General features: G+C 40.6%; 1 protein-coding gene and 1 long non-coding RNA gene across 3 annotated transcripts in view; one reads left to right on the forward strand and one right to left on the reverse strand.

The window, feature by feature from the left end:
* The window catches only part of LOC1271163 (protein scylla), a 183,711-nt gene that overhangs the window by 130,826 nt on the left and 38,695 nt on the right, over nt 1-14,190 (reverse strand). The window lies entirely within an intron of this gene.
* LOC133393785 (uncharacterized) overlaps nt 1-14,190 on the forward strand; it is a 344,205-nt gene that overhangs the window by 87,662 nt on the left and 242,353 nt on the right. The window lies entirely within an intron of this gene.

Raw genomic sequence — 14,190 nt, forward strand, 5'->3', positions numbered from 1 at the left:
TGTTGGCTGCTGCTAGCGAGCTAGTGGCGTGTATGTGATGAGCATGAATAAAACATCCAGCGGTGTGCGTGCGTGCGTACGTGCAGCACTACGGGTGGATGAATAAATGGAAACCCCCGAACGCAGGATAAGAAAGCGCCGGAAATAGCCGGCACACATTCTACTCCCGGCACGAGATAGCGTGGGTCCTTGAACAGGAAATCGCAACGCTCGCATCGTTCGCTCTGCTTTTTGCCGGAATTTTGGGGCTTTTTACCGTGAAAAGCCCAACATACTTGTGAGCTGGTGCGATTGGGAAGGGGAGTCTTACAGAGGTGTTGAAGTAAAAATTAATTCAACCTCATGCGCTCCCAAGACGCGGGATGCGGGAGCAACTTCACGGAGCTGGCATTTTGGTGCCTGGTGTTTAGCTCTGAAACCTACAAAATAAATCGCCCAAAGATCAATCGGATCTCCACTCGAATCGGACGGAATGGAATTTCGTCATTTGTTTTCCTTTACCTTCCGGGGAGGGTGTTTTTTGTTGTTGTTTTCGCGCACCGTTGCTGGTGCTCAAAGCTAAAGCATTTTGTTTCTTCTTTTTTCGTTCCAACGCCAGAGCGCTTAACACACCTCAATCATACTTACAAACAACGGAGTCCGAGCGCGATAAATTCACCCGTTCGGGGAAGGTTTGGTAGCGGGTGGGGTGAGAAAAAAAGAGATCCATCGAGAATCTATTGTTATGGAAATGCTGACTGATAAAACGAGGAGAGAAAAAAAACTTGAGAAAGATAACAAGCATTTTCTTATGTGATAAAAAAGCAACGAATATTTCACACACATTGTTTGCTGCCAGGGGATGAAATGATTTGCCCCGGAGCTTGCAAGAAAAATGAATCCAAATTTATCATTTGCTGTTCGAATAATTTTCCTATCAGCAACCGAACCGAAAAGGTAAGCGCAGCAAAATTATGAACGATAGCAGCAGTATAGGATAAAATAATACTAAGCTTTTTTTGTGCCACACTTAAAAGGCGATCGAACTATGTCTCATAACATCTTTCACTTTTTTCCAGCACACAACAACAAGCACATAAAACAAGTCTCAAAAGCGCTTTTGGTGGGGGGGTACAAAGAAGCAGCAAAAGCACCCGAAAAGCTGCCCACATTACCGCTTATCTGTGCATGTGAGTTATAAAGGAAAGCAGTAAAAGCTGGGATGTAGAAAAATAGGAAACAAACTTTACGATAATAACCAAACACACTGCAAGCCACGGTAGTACTATGGGATAGTTTTTCCCCGATAGTTTGTGCCTGCGTGTACTTTGAAAGCCTGTTGTGCGATTTATGAGCCATTGCTTCGTGTTGGGAGTAAAAAGCCTTTCGGGAAGGCTGTATTTGGTGCACATACATTTTTGGTTTAAGCGAATAAACCTTCTTCCCATTCCTTTTCAGCGCCAGGCAAAGGGATATATAAGAGGCTTTTGTTCTAGGATATATCTTTTTCTGTTCCAGGATAGAAAACGGCCACTTTCCAAGGCGTCAGTGTCATAAAGTGTAAACCATCTTCGACCGATAGGCGGAAGTGCTGCATGGCAGCTTTATTCCGGTCTTTTCTTTTTCACAAGTGCTGAGTAAACATGTCATGTGAGAATGGTGATGAAGGAGAATAGATTCATTCAGCACAAAAAAAAAGAGAAAGGGCTGCTACATCACTTTGCATACAAGCATCCTACAGTGTACAAAGAGACATTTTTAGCAGAGAAGAATCTGTTAAGGATGGCTATTCCTATTTTACTGTATTGCTACTGCACACCTCAGCAGTTTCCTTCTTTTTTGTGGTAGAAGTGCGTGTATGTGTATGTGTATGTAGGTGAAGATGACATTTGAATCCCCCGAAATGACCGTTTTTATGTGAACAGTTTGTCGCATTGATATCAGCAAATTATTGCACCGTGTGTGAGGAAACAATCAGTAGAATAGTTGAACAATATGACGCTATAACACTTCCTTGACAATGTGTCCCACAGTTTTTGCTTTCTTGTGTGACTTTTTCCTTTTTGTGTGTGTTAAGAGGTTTGTGGATTTTAAGATTGATAAAAGAGGTTTTTTATGGAAAAGATTTGGCGTTTTAGCAGTTTTAATCTTCTTGAGCTTTGCGTACAACGAGGAAGAATATAACTAGAAGAATATCCAAAAGTATACAGAGTACCATGTTTTTGTTAAACTTAAAACAATACCAAAAGGCCTAGACATAATTTTTTTTGCATAAAAACAAACGTTTCCAAAATATTTGTTTTGAACATAATATTTGTTTCGTTTAATGAAATTGTAATGGCTTGCTTCTGTCAAAAAGCACCTTTCTTGTTTAATTTACTGAATTGGTGTTCTTATTGCCACTTGTTTTGCTTTCTTTTACTGTTTTTACTTAGTTTAGTTCTGATTAGTAAATGGGGATTGGCTAAAATCATCAGTTTGTTAAAGTTCTTCAAATTATTGAACATTTTTCGGTACATTTTTGTCTCTGCTTCTGGTGCTGATTTCCTTTCGACCACAAATATTTTCGAGAACTTCGTTAGTTTGTTGGAAAAAAAACTAACAGGCATTGGAGATAAAAACCATAGCACGTTAGTTTATTGTCATGGGGTTGGTTCGATTTTGTGTATGTCCCTGTCCGTTTCATTCAGGTTACATTCAGGGTCACAGAATACATAAACTCACAGGTTATCGCCGTTGAACTGTCACACATGTATTCTCACGTACAAGAGTGGAAAGGCAGAGTATAGTCGGATGGTCGCTACGTGTCGCAGCCAAAGCCAACAAACCAGAATGCACATCTTGCGCTACTTTCGTTTTATTACTTTCGCGATAAGTCGATATGAGCCAATTTATATTCCAAAGAACAGTAAGTTACTCCCTGATGTCATTTTCGTCCTATTCTGCACTTTCTTTTGTGTTTGTCAGGGGTTATTTTGTGTGGCAAACGTACCCGTTACTGCTAACATGAAAGCCAGTGGTTCGTATTAAAGGACTGGTCTCACTTGTTTGCATTCCTTGCGATAGGGTCCCTTTGCTGCTCACTTTGTAGAAAGTTCTGCGTTCATTCGCGCCCTTCTGTACTCCATTTGACTCTTTACCTTCGTAGAATTAACTGGACAGATTTTTTATCGTAAATCGCACCTCACGAATGCTATGCAATGAAAAGAAGTGTCTGCTTGCAAAACGACGAGTGAATACTTCCAACCCGGACACGATGCAAAAAGAGCTCTATAAAGGGTGGTAGTGAACTTTGAAAATCAAAGCGACACTGTGTGACACAAAATTCCTACTCTTGCCTTCACGAAACATCCTACCGGATTGTGCTGAATTACGATTTCTGGAAATGGAGCTTCTTTTTGTTGTTGTTGTGTTCCATCAGCAAGAGATGAAACCGATGTCATAATACAGCAAAAATCCATCCAACTTTGAACGCAAACAAACTGAGAGGCCCCCGCTTTGATCGTGTACGGGATTTTCTTCCTGGAAGTTGGGTTATTGCTCCAGAGATGTGAAGGAAGGACTAGAAATATGTTGATATTTGGAAATGTAGATTAAATCAATGCAAAACACGACCCTCGGCCAAGGGTGCGTGGCATACTTTTGATGAACTGGTTTCCTGGAACTATTCACGAAAGATGGTTTTGTTTCACTTTCATGCACGAGTCGTTTGGTATCACATTTAAAAGGAATAAAATTTAGAAAACTTTTTTCCAGGCTTTTGGCTTTTGATAAGTTCAGTTCAGCATTACCAGGAAACCATACTACGGATAGGAAAATGTTGAAAGTATGGCTGGGATTTAGCATTCTTGTTGTATTTCCTTTAGCTTGAGAAAAGTGAAAGAGACCTGTAAATAAAGTAAATGTCTTCGTCTATGTTTTCATACAACTTATTGTTATATTTGAAAGACTTACGGAAGATTTGTAAACACTTCTAAGAGAAGAATTAAATTGATTGCCTTAATTTCAATAACCCAAAATTCAGGGAATATCCTGTGTGCATAATTGAAGGTTTTGAAATGAAATTTCTTCTTTTTCATTCAAAACTTTCAAAAACACCACAGTTGAGAGCTCCCTGCAATTTATTTTGCCCGCCATCCTCGCAAGCAAATGGATTTTTAACTTGTCGAATGATTTTCAATTACCAGCAAATTAGCATCTATTGTAGTTGTAAAACTACTTTACGGCTGGCTGTGCAAAACTTTCTCCTAGTACGACGCGGGAGCCGCATTTCATCATCGACTAAATACCTCTAGCATCGTTCTCTGGGCCTGTTCTGTGAAACAGCGAACACAACCGGCAAGCCCCGGCGAGTTAGTGCATTCTCCCGGTTATGACCCACACTGTGGTTTGCGCCAGGGAACAACGTTTTGCTATTTCCAACTTTAACCTCTACGAACCGAGGCCGGGTTGCTGTTGCACGACCATCAGGTTGTGTTTTCTCGTCGCGCACAAATCCCCGACCATATTGTACCGACGTGGGTTGGATTTGTTTCGTTACGGGCGACTGTTTTTCCCTGCGAAGTAAAAAACAAAATGGGAGCATAAAAAGGAATCTACAGTTCGGAGCGCACGTGAAAGGATTTCGATGGGATTTTTGTTTTGTTTTCCTTCCTTTGGTCCTACCAACGGCCAGGTGCAACGGTGAATTTGAATTAGAAGAGCAACCACCACCAAAGGGGTGGCAAAAAGGTGGCTTCACATTTTTTGGGAGGTTCACTGTTTGCCAAACTTGGTTTGGTGTGCTGCGCGTGTGGGTTGCGGGCCACACCACCGAACATTGACCGTTGGGAAGGATTTTGAGTTTATTTGTGGCTTCACTTTGAGCTGGCAGTTTCATCCCGGCCTCTCTGGTCCTGCCTTACGCGGTGTGTTCTATGCCTGTGTCGTCCTTGCCGCTGTGCTATGTGTGCACTGTGTGATGTTCAATACATTTAGGGAACCGGACGGGACAAATGGAAGGAAAAAATCGAGAAACGTTAAAGTGATGGCAACCAAAAAAACATTGAACCACAAATGCATGACAATGTGGTTCGATGGTTTTGGGTTGGAGGTTCGACTGTTTGAAATCGATTTTAGATGTGACAGTGGTTGGTGGACTTTAAAAAGACTATGATGCAAACTTCTGGCTTGTGTGTACTACTATAAAATGATGTTCTTCTACAGTTTGATTGAAAACTATGATGAAATGCATTATTATATCAATTGTTTTGTTACTATTCAATGTCTGTGGCATCTTGAAGCCGTCCAAAACATCCATTTACTATATGAAGTATGAAAATTTAAATAAAGTTTCGATCCACCTTCAATTCCATATGCATCTTATGCCCAACAGAATGTGTTTAAACAATATTGATTACCTTCCATTCATCAAAACCGACACCTACCGACACCCTTTCAAAATCCTTCCGAAAAACCCCTCGTTTCGAACCCGTGCACAATAGCAAGTTGCCATCCCTTTTTTTTATTTCTTTCGTTACCACTACCTTCTACACCTTTCATGTGCTTTGAACTTTGAAAACAACATAACCCATTCGAAGAACGGTTGATGGATTTTGAGCTTGAATGAAAAAAAAAGCGGAGATAAAAGCCGATCCTGCTGCTGCTATTTGTCGCGCTTCCAAAGTCACACACACACAAAGCTGCTCGTGAAAACAGTGAAAGTGATGGACGGACGGATGGATGATGATGCACTGGCATGAATGCGAACCCTCTTCACGTAGAGCATCGCAGGCAAAGCGGTCTGAAGAATGGAACATTTTCCACCACCGCAAAGTACTGCCGCGTCCATTCGGGGCCTAAAGCCTTCCTTTGGCCGCCCGAACTCTCCGGATCCGGTCTCCGACCGTCGTCCGCGCACGGCGTCCCACATCATGGCTGCTGCACAATGATGGGAATGATTGGCTGCCCTGTCAGACTTTTCTGGTGCACCGTGCATAGCAGAAAAGGGTGGGTTTGGTGCTTTATGTGGAACAAGCTTTTGTGGTCGTCACTCACCGGACAGAGCATCGTGGGAGCGGTTCGAGAGGTCCGGGTAGCTTCAATAAGCACGGGCATAGCACTTCTTTAGCGTGCCTGATTGTTTGAAAACTGTCTGCCCGGTAATCCTGTCCGCCCGAGTTCTTTGCGGGGAGGTTCTTTAATGGTGTACTTGGCTGCTTGCTGTGCCTGGCCCGGACCCTGAGTGAGTGATCCAGTTCTATTTTCTAATACGAAACTATTCCCGCTCCTTTCTGAGCTTACCTTTAATCCTTTGCTTTAATCCAGCCCGTTCTCATCCGGCACGTCTCGGTACTGCCTAGCGATACTCTAGCCCTGTGATGGTAGTGTGCCAGCCAATTATGAAGCAAATACCGACCATTCTCGTCGAACATCTTCCGGTTTCGCATTCGCACGAGCGAACGCAACGCACCGTAAACCGGAAGCGCAAAACCCACAATTTGCACTGATCATGTGTCAATTGATGGCACATTGTTTGCCAATTTAAACCACCGACCGGGTGGACGTACCGAAACCAGTGACATACTGTGCATACTGCTAGGGATGTGGCCTACCGTCCCTTCCGGCTCCTATTCAACTGGATCCATCGATAACGGCTGTACGAGTGGCTGCATCCTCGGCCTGATTTGCACGTCGGTTGCATGTTGCGTAGAGTGGTTGTGGCTTTTCCGGTTTCCGGATCGCTCCTGCCGTGTCAGCTTCTGTCGGAAGTGAGTGCAAACTATAATACGACAACGCCGGAAGTGTCCACGTGATGCGGTGATGGCAACTCTCGTAATGATATGCTCTTGTTCCTCGTGCGCACAGGCCCGTGAGCCGGATAATTTAATGTTACTCAAGGTTGAGTCATCTATTTATATTGCCAGGATGTTTGTATCTGGTCAACATGTCACAAATGAACTGAAGATCAATTGAGAGATTTTCTGAAGTGTGTCATCATCAGGCTGGTGTTCTATTCATAATACCATCTTGATAGAAAGTTGGTTTCCAAGAATGCAATACTTGATTAAAAATTGATGATTCCAACATTACTTTCTTAGGAGCCTGTGATTACTCAGGTAAAGAGCATGAGCGTGGCTTATGAACTTATTAACCGTGAACTTATCCTGTATAGCTACAGGGTTTTCCATATCTATTTCCAATGTAAACAATATGTTTCATAGCTTCCGAGATGATTTTCAACAGCTGTCAAATATTGTATAGGCATCACAATAAAATTTCGATTCTTCCACATGATTTTCAACACATCACAAATAACTGTCATACTTTATCCAGCTTGTGATGTGTTGGAATCATACGTAAGAACTGAATAATTTGTGTTATGCAATTCGTGACATTTGATGTCAGTTGAAAATCATCTCGCAAGCAATTCAATATGTTGTTTACATTGGAAATTGCCACTCAAAACCCTGTACAATTTATCCAAGATAATTTAATCATTGATTAAACATGAACATTAGTCATAATCTGAGGTTTCAGCGCATGAAAAAGGTGTTGTTCAGAGATCTGAAGAGTTTATACTTTCTTCCGAAAGTATATAAAAAACTACTTCATGTTGAAAACAATGAATTTTTACCCTTGTTAGATAAAGTTTTTAGTTATACTCTTTACTCAAATAATTTTGACCTTTCAGTACACAGAGAGCGATTTGATGTAGTTTTGCGGGAATATCAAAGCTGATATTTCTAGATTAATTCCCTTTCCTAAAATATGTTGTACACAATGCATCAATTGGTTCGTGAGCGTTTAGCCGGATCATTAGGTGTCTGTTATGAATTTGCTTGTCTATACTTAACCTACACTACACTGAAATGTGCACGATCTTTTTGGTTTCAGATCAGACTCACATCTTAATTCTCATTGTCCTTGTTGGATTTAGCATGAGTTAGGTGAATTAGATTATTAGGACTGAGGTTAAGTGATATATCTGCAATAATTAATTGTATAACCTTAGTACTATATAACTGATTGAAAAATTAAGTCCAGTTTTTCATGAGTAAGGACACTTTGTTCATATGACATCTCAAGATGTCGTTTTAACTTGTAGAACCATGAAATGTTTTGCTGTCATAAAACATTATCTAATCTTGTGAAAAATATCAACTGAGTGTACTAAAACTCAAATTGATACCAATTAATTAATAATGCAAAATCTGGAATTTCCCATGCCTTTCCCATAAAAAAAATAAAATCATTAAAGTACAATGGAATCTAGCAAAGTCTTTTCCAGAACTCCTTACCCACTAAACGTAAACTATTTACATTTTCTTGGCAATACTGAAAAAATATTCCATCCGAAGTAGATAATTACCTGACCCATCTGGAGTTCCTCTGGCGCATTGATTAAATTCCATGAAATATTTCGATGCATTATAAATTTATTGAGCTCCGAAGTTTCCCTACTTCCAACCACCACCTTCAACTTCAACTCCTACCGTTATTCAGGGATCAGTGCAAACATTCTTCTCCCGGTTTAAGATTTCGATCAGATCCAAACCACTTCCGCATGGCTTAAAAATACATTCCAAAATAACAACCTTTTTTTCCACCCGCCGCCTATAAACAACCCAACACGGGGTCGGGTTCCCGAGCCATACCAGCTGGGCTATCGATTCCCCGGATATGGAGCAACCTGCCTTTTTTTGGATTTTGGAACCCGTTTCGCCCAGCGGTCCTTAAATCCTTATTATTCCCCGCACATCGTGAAGAATTGAAGGCAGGCGAAGCAGAAGGAGAGAGAATAAAAAAACACGTTACGAATCCCATATTTCGCAGTTTATCCGCCCGTGAAACTGCGTGCCAGCGTGGTGTGCTGCCACAATTCCAGTGGCAGTGGGTTTTTGCTTACTTGGCCCTCCCGGGAGGGAACGGAGTTGGAGGCAAAAATTCCCGAAAAATCGCTTGCAAGTTAGCACTTATTTATTTTGATATACTTCCTTCGGGGCGATTTATTTCTCGGAATCTTCTGGCACAGCAAACAGAAAAAAAAAACTGAAAGGAGGGGGGAACTGGAAAACTCACAAGAGCGCTAACCTTTTCCGTTGCCTTTGCCTGTGCCACCGGTATTGGTAGATGTTCTTCACCAAAGCAAAGGAAAAACTGCACACGCGTTTCCTGCTGTGGTGTGCTGCTTGCCCTGAGCAGCACGTACTAACTCTTCGATAACCAATTTCCGTCCGTGTTCTAAATGGTGCTTTATGGCGTAAGCGTTAACTCAACTCGCACAGACACATACACACACACGGACGCATACATCCACATAAATACACACTCGGGACCGTGGCGGGGTAGCCTCCGCGTGTGGCAAATGGCACCGTCAAGCCTACATTTTCCATGCATGTTTTTGTCGTCGCCATAATAGGAAACGTGATTTATTGGCTTAAAACACAACTCATTTATTTAATGTACTCTCCCCGGTTGCGGCGCACGGTCCAAAGGGCTTGAAGGCCGCCGTGTGTGGTAAAGCCGCGGCTGGGAGTAGGATGAAAGGCTCCAACCTGAAAAGCCAAACCACAATCTTCCTTCACATCTTTGCGGGCAGGTTCGGTTTACCCAGAGAGAAAGGGGGGAGAGGGAAGCGGCACACACCACTTCCCTTTTTCGATAACGGCCTCGCTGAAGGCGAATAATTTGAGCATTGGGAGCTCCAATCGGTCCTGCCTGCCTACCAGCGTTCACGTCCTGTCCTGTGCGCTTAATCCTTATCCAGAGTTGCATGTTCTGTTATTGTGGTTATCAGCGTGATTATGCGATACTTCTTGCGGAATGGGAAATTTATTTCCCTTCTCAGTCAACACACACTCTCTCACTCTGCAGTAAGATATCAAAAGGAACCGTTGTGGTTGTGGTGGTGGTAGGCCTGCAGTCATTCTTGTAATATTTTTTCGGTTTGATTGGATTAAATTTATTTTGTAAATGTTGTAAAAAAAAAATAAAATTTTACAGATTTGTAGATCGAAATCATCTTTGTCGAAAATGTCGCAGAAAGTTGAATGAAGTCTGAAGTCGCAGAAAACTTTATTTTAGTTAGAAAGTATTTCCCAATTGCCGAATTTCTTGTCAATCTTTTCCAAGTTTAATGTAACATGACAAAATTTGAGGTGTGTATTCACTTGTTGATGAATTAGATAAATTGAGTTAATCTGATTCACGTATTTGAATGAATCTTTGAAATGATTCACTCATCTAAATTTCTGTTGAAAAGATTTAGATTCTTGAATCGTGAATGAATCATGAATTTCGAAAGATCCATCCAAAGATGTATGGATTCATTCAAAAAAGAATCACGAAAGATTACGAAATTTTCATAGCGTATGAGCTTCTTTTAAATTTTATTCTTTGCGTATCATGCTCATGCCAGCCTATACAAGTTTTCGAGACTTCTTCTAGTACCCGTTCTATGGGTAGACGGTCAATTCGAGGCTTGAACCTATAACGAATATTTTATTTTATTTCTGTAATTTCTGAAACGTTATGGATTCAGGACTTTTTTATAGATTCATGAAGTTTTGAGGATGCATGAATCTTTATAGATTCGTGAACAAATGTATAAGAGAAGTATATAAGTCTTTGGAGATTCGATTCGAGATTCGAATCAGTAATCGCTGAAGTTTCATATGAATGAATCACAACGAAAGATTCATGAATCACAACACTATATGCAGTCGTATCAATTTGAAGAAAACGGAGGAGTAACTAATTATTTCTTGAAAAATAAACGATCATTCGACTAGTTGTGCTAGTACCTTCAGAATTAATGTTTTACAACAAATACAGGGCGTGTGAGTAATTAAACTTCATATCATGTTCGATCATTTGAGTACATTCTGGTATCACATCTTGCACACATCAATCCTTCCCATCTGTTTTTTTATCTACCAATCCAAAGGAACGAAATGTTATACGATATGACGTTTATGGATGAAGAAACATTAGTTAGTATTCTAAAATAGTCAATATCAACACATTCTCCTGGCTTTGTTGCTCGCTTAAAGTGCTGACATTGAAAATGGTTTGGAAATGTAAGAAGAAAAATATTTTATATAATTTTAGCACTTACGCCGAAAAAAGGAGTTTTTCCTTACATTTGTGCACCACATTCCACATTGGACCTGTTTTGGATTTTCCACCCGGTTTCTCATGCCTACTGAAGCAGGAGCTAACGAAACGAACCAAAATCCAGTGCCGGTTGTTTATTTATGCTTACTCAAGCATTTCTTCGCTGCCGAATGGCGCTAGCTTGAGGAAAATGCCCTGTTTTCCCCTTACCGCCTGATGGCTGTGCCATACTGTGCTTGCCACCAACATCCGCTCCATCCTGTTGTGTGTAAGTGTGTGAATATATGTGAATGCTATGTTAAGATTTGGTAGGGAAAAACGAATAACCAAAGTACTGACACACACACACACACACACACACACACACACACACACACACACGCACACACCCGAAAATGAAAGAGAAACCCCATCCGGAGAGTGTCATGTTGGCACCGTTATCGTTTATCGTATGTTTATGCTCATGCGTTCCTACTTTGGGTTATTCCTGTGCCCTCCACGCACCGTTCGGTTGTGTCCTCAGCGCGCCCGTCGAAAATGTCCCTTTGCCTCGTACGTTTGCAATAATCGCTGACGGAAATATTCGTTCGATAAATATCTCCCGTGCTGCTTGCTTGCTGCCCGGCTTTTCGGTCGTTAAGTAACAGCTGTGTCGCACCGGGTAAAGGTCTTATTATCGTCATCGATCGACCTGTGCCGACCGGCCAGCGGTTGAGCGGGGGCAGGAGAAAGTGCAAGCAATTGAATTTTTGGCGCCGACCCGGCCTCATACTGCCAGCGTGGCAAACACGACGAAGCGGATTCACATTAAACCATAAGCATGTGTCAAGCCCGGTGAGACCACCGGGGTTTGGTTTGATTAAACCGGGCCGAACGATAGGGAGAAAGATATTATTAAAGCCGGAAAGCCTGACGTTGACGTGTGTGTGTGTGTGTAGTTGGTGTTTGGTAGATGAAATATGTTGATGGGAATTTATTATTAAGAAACGCAAGTAAAAGCAGTAGCGGAAACAAGCAGGAGTTCATTTCGAGAAGGCTTTGGCTATAATCATGGGAAGACGGAGTTTTCTGTTCGGGCGTAATTTTGTTTGCCAGCTCAACGCATTAGGCCAATTTTTCTGCCACGATGAGAAGATGGGGCATTATTATTATTAGAGTGAAAAGGTGTTATGATGTCTCGAGCAGATCTTTTGCTAGCTCAAAAGGCGTTTCAGCGCTTTCAATCCAATACACCACTCATGTGGCTCGCATGTGTGAGGATTTATAGTGGATACAATCTGAATCTTTGCTATGATGAGCTGTCAGGAAGTTAGCGCGCAACAGGATGGAAAGCATGTCTTTTTCATAATAACAAGAGCACAAAACTGATGATATTCCAGGAAATGTATTATATATTATATCGTAATAATGCGTACATCATCAATTGAAAGTAGTATTCCCTTTAAATTTCTGATCGTATAAGATTTTTTTGCCAAACTATTTAGAATATACTAAGACGAAGTAGTTGCCTACAAGTTATGGCTCTAAGACATCCATTTTTGATAATACTCATCAGTTTTTTTTTCTGTAATTCATACATTTTTGACTCTAATATGCCTATTTTTGTCTGTAGGTTACAAATTTTTGACTCTTGTAGGAATTATGATGATTTTACAAGGTATTTGAGCAGATTTATGATAAATGTTTTTTAACATCTCCTAAATAATAATAGTTATTTGAATGCTTTGGGGAAAAAATAATGGAATTTCTTAAATTATAAAACTGTTGTTTACACCTGAAAATACGTGTCAACTAGTTTCATCCCATTAAAACCTTCAAAATTTGCATAACAATTGTTATATTTTAAATTCTATCATTGAAATTATTAACTACTTTACTTTGATTCAATATTTTTAAAACCCACATTTTGAGACATAACATTAATTTTTGTAAAGAAAGCAAGTAAAAAAAGATGCATTAGCGACAAAAATTGTGGCACGCTGTGAAAAATTGGGGCCTTAGAGACAAAAACAGGTTAGTTAGAGTGAACATTTAGCGGCAACGACTCTAATAGACAGGAAAAGATCAGAAACAGATTTGTCACAGTTTCTTTATTTGATACGAACTTCATTTGAAAAAGTTTATACTTTTGTCAGCATTGGTTTCCATTTTAAAGATCATTGTGTTTTTCAAGTGTTTTTCATTGTATTTTTTTAACACTTATCATATTTTCCTTTTTTTCTCATTCTTAATATTAAATTATTACTTTCTTCTGTCACTTTAATCGTTTGACTTTACGGTTTTTCTCATCTTGTTTTTCCTCATTGTTATTCTTTGTCATGTTTCTTGTGTAACTTTTGCTACATTTGTCATGGTCATCAATGCTACCAAACTATTCGCATATGATACAAAAACATTACGCTGAAATTGAACGATAACGTGAGAAAACTGCACAGCAACGAATCCAGATACAGTTTGAATTGTATTTTCTCCAAATCCTGCTAACGTACAATAGTTTCTATTGCTTGCTTTTTTAGCGTATTTTTAAAGAAATGAATACACGATAATAATCTACACGTCGACCAAAATAAGCATTAAAGGGGTTGCGAAACTCATCCCTGCGAAACGTCTCTTATTGTTTAGGGGTTAGTATAATTCTATACGAATTATTACATAAATGCATACACACATACACATTTAGCCCGCTGGCAGTCTTACGTAATAGTAACGCATCAATGACGAGGGTTCTGCTTGCGTGTAATGGACAGTGTGTTCGTTGTAGTTGTGCATTCGCTATGTTCTCGTATGGTGGCAGTTCGGTCCAACAAGTTGATTACATAAATCGCGCGCACACACTCATTTGCATTCCCCGTTCCTTGGGAGCTTCTATGTGTATGTGCCTCCGGGAAGGTCCTTTAATCTTATAATGATCAAACTGATGGCGTTAAAAAGGGGAGAAAATGGTGCCGAATATGTTTCGAGGGAGATTTTTTTTTTTGTAGCAGCACCAGAGTTTGGCGTTCTTTCCCCCCGTTTTTTCTCTCTCCATCAAGCACACTGGAAAGTTGTTGATGTGGAAAGGTTGGTTGACCAAATGAGATTACTTTGTGCCATTGGGCCGTACGCAAACAGCCA

The sequence above is a fragment of the Anopheles gambiae genome, chromosome 3 (genome assembly GCF_943734735.2).
Source record: "Anopheles gambiae chromosome 3, idAnoGambNW_F1_1, whole genome shotgun sequence".
Taxonomy (NCBI): Eukaryota; Metazoa; Arthropoda; class Insecta; order Diptera; family Culicidae; genus Anopheles; species Anopheles gambiae.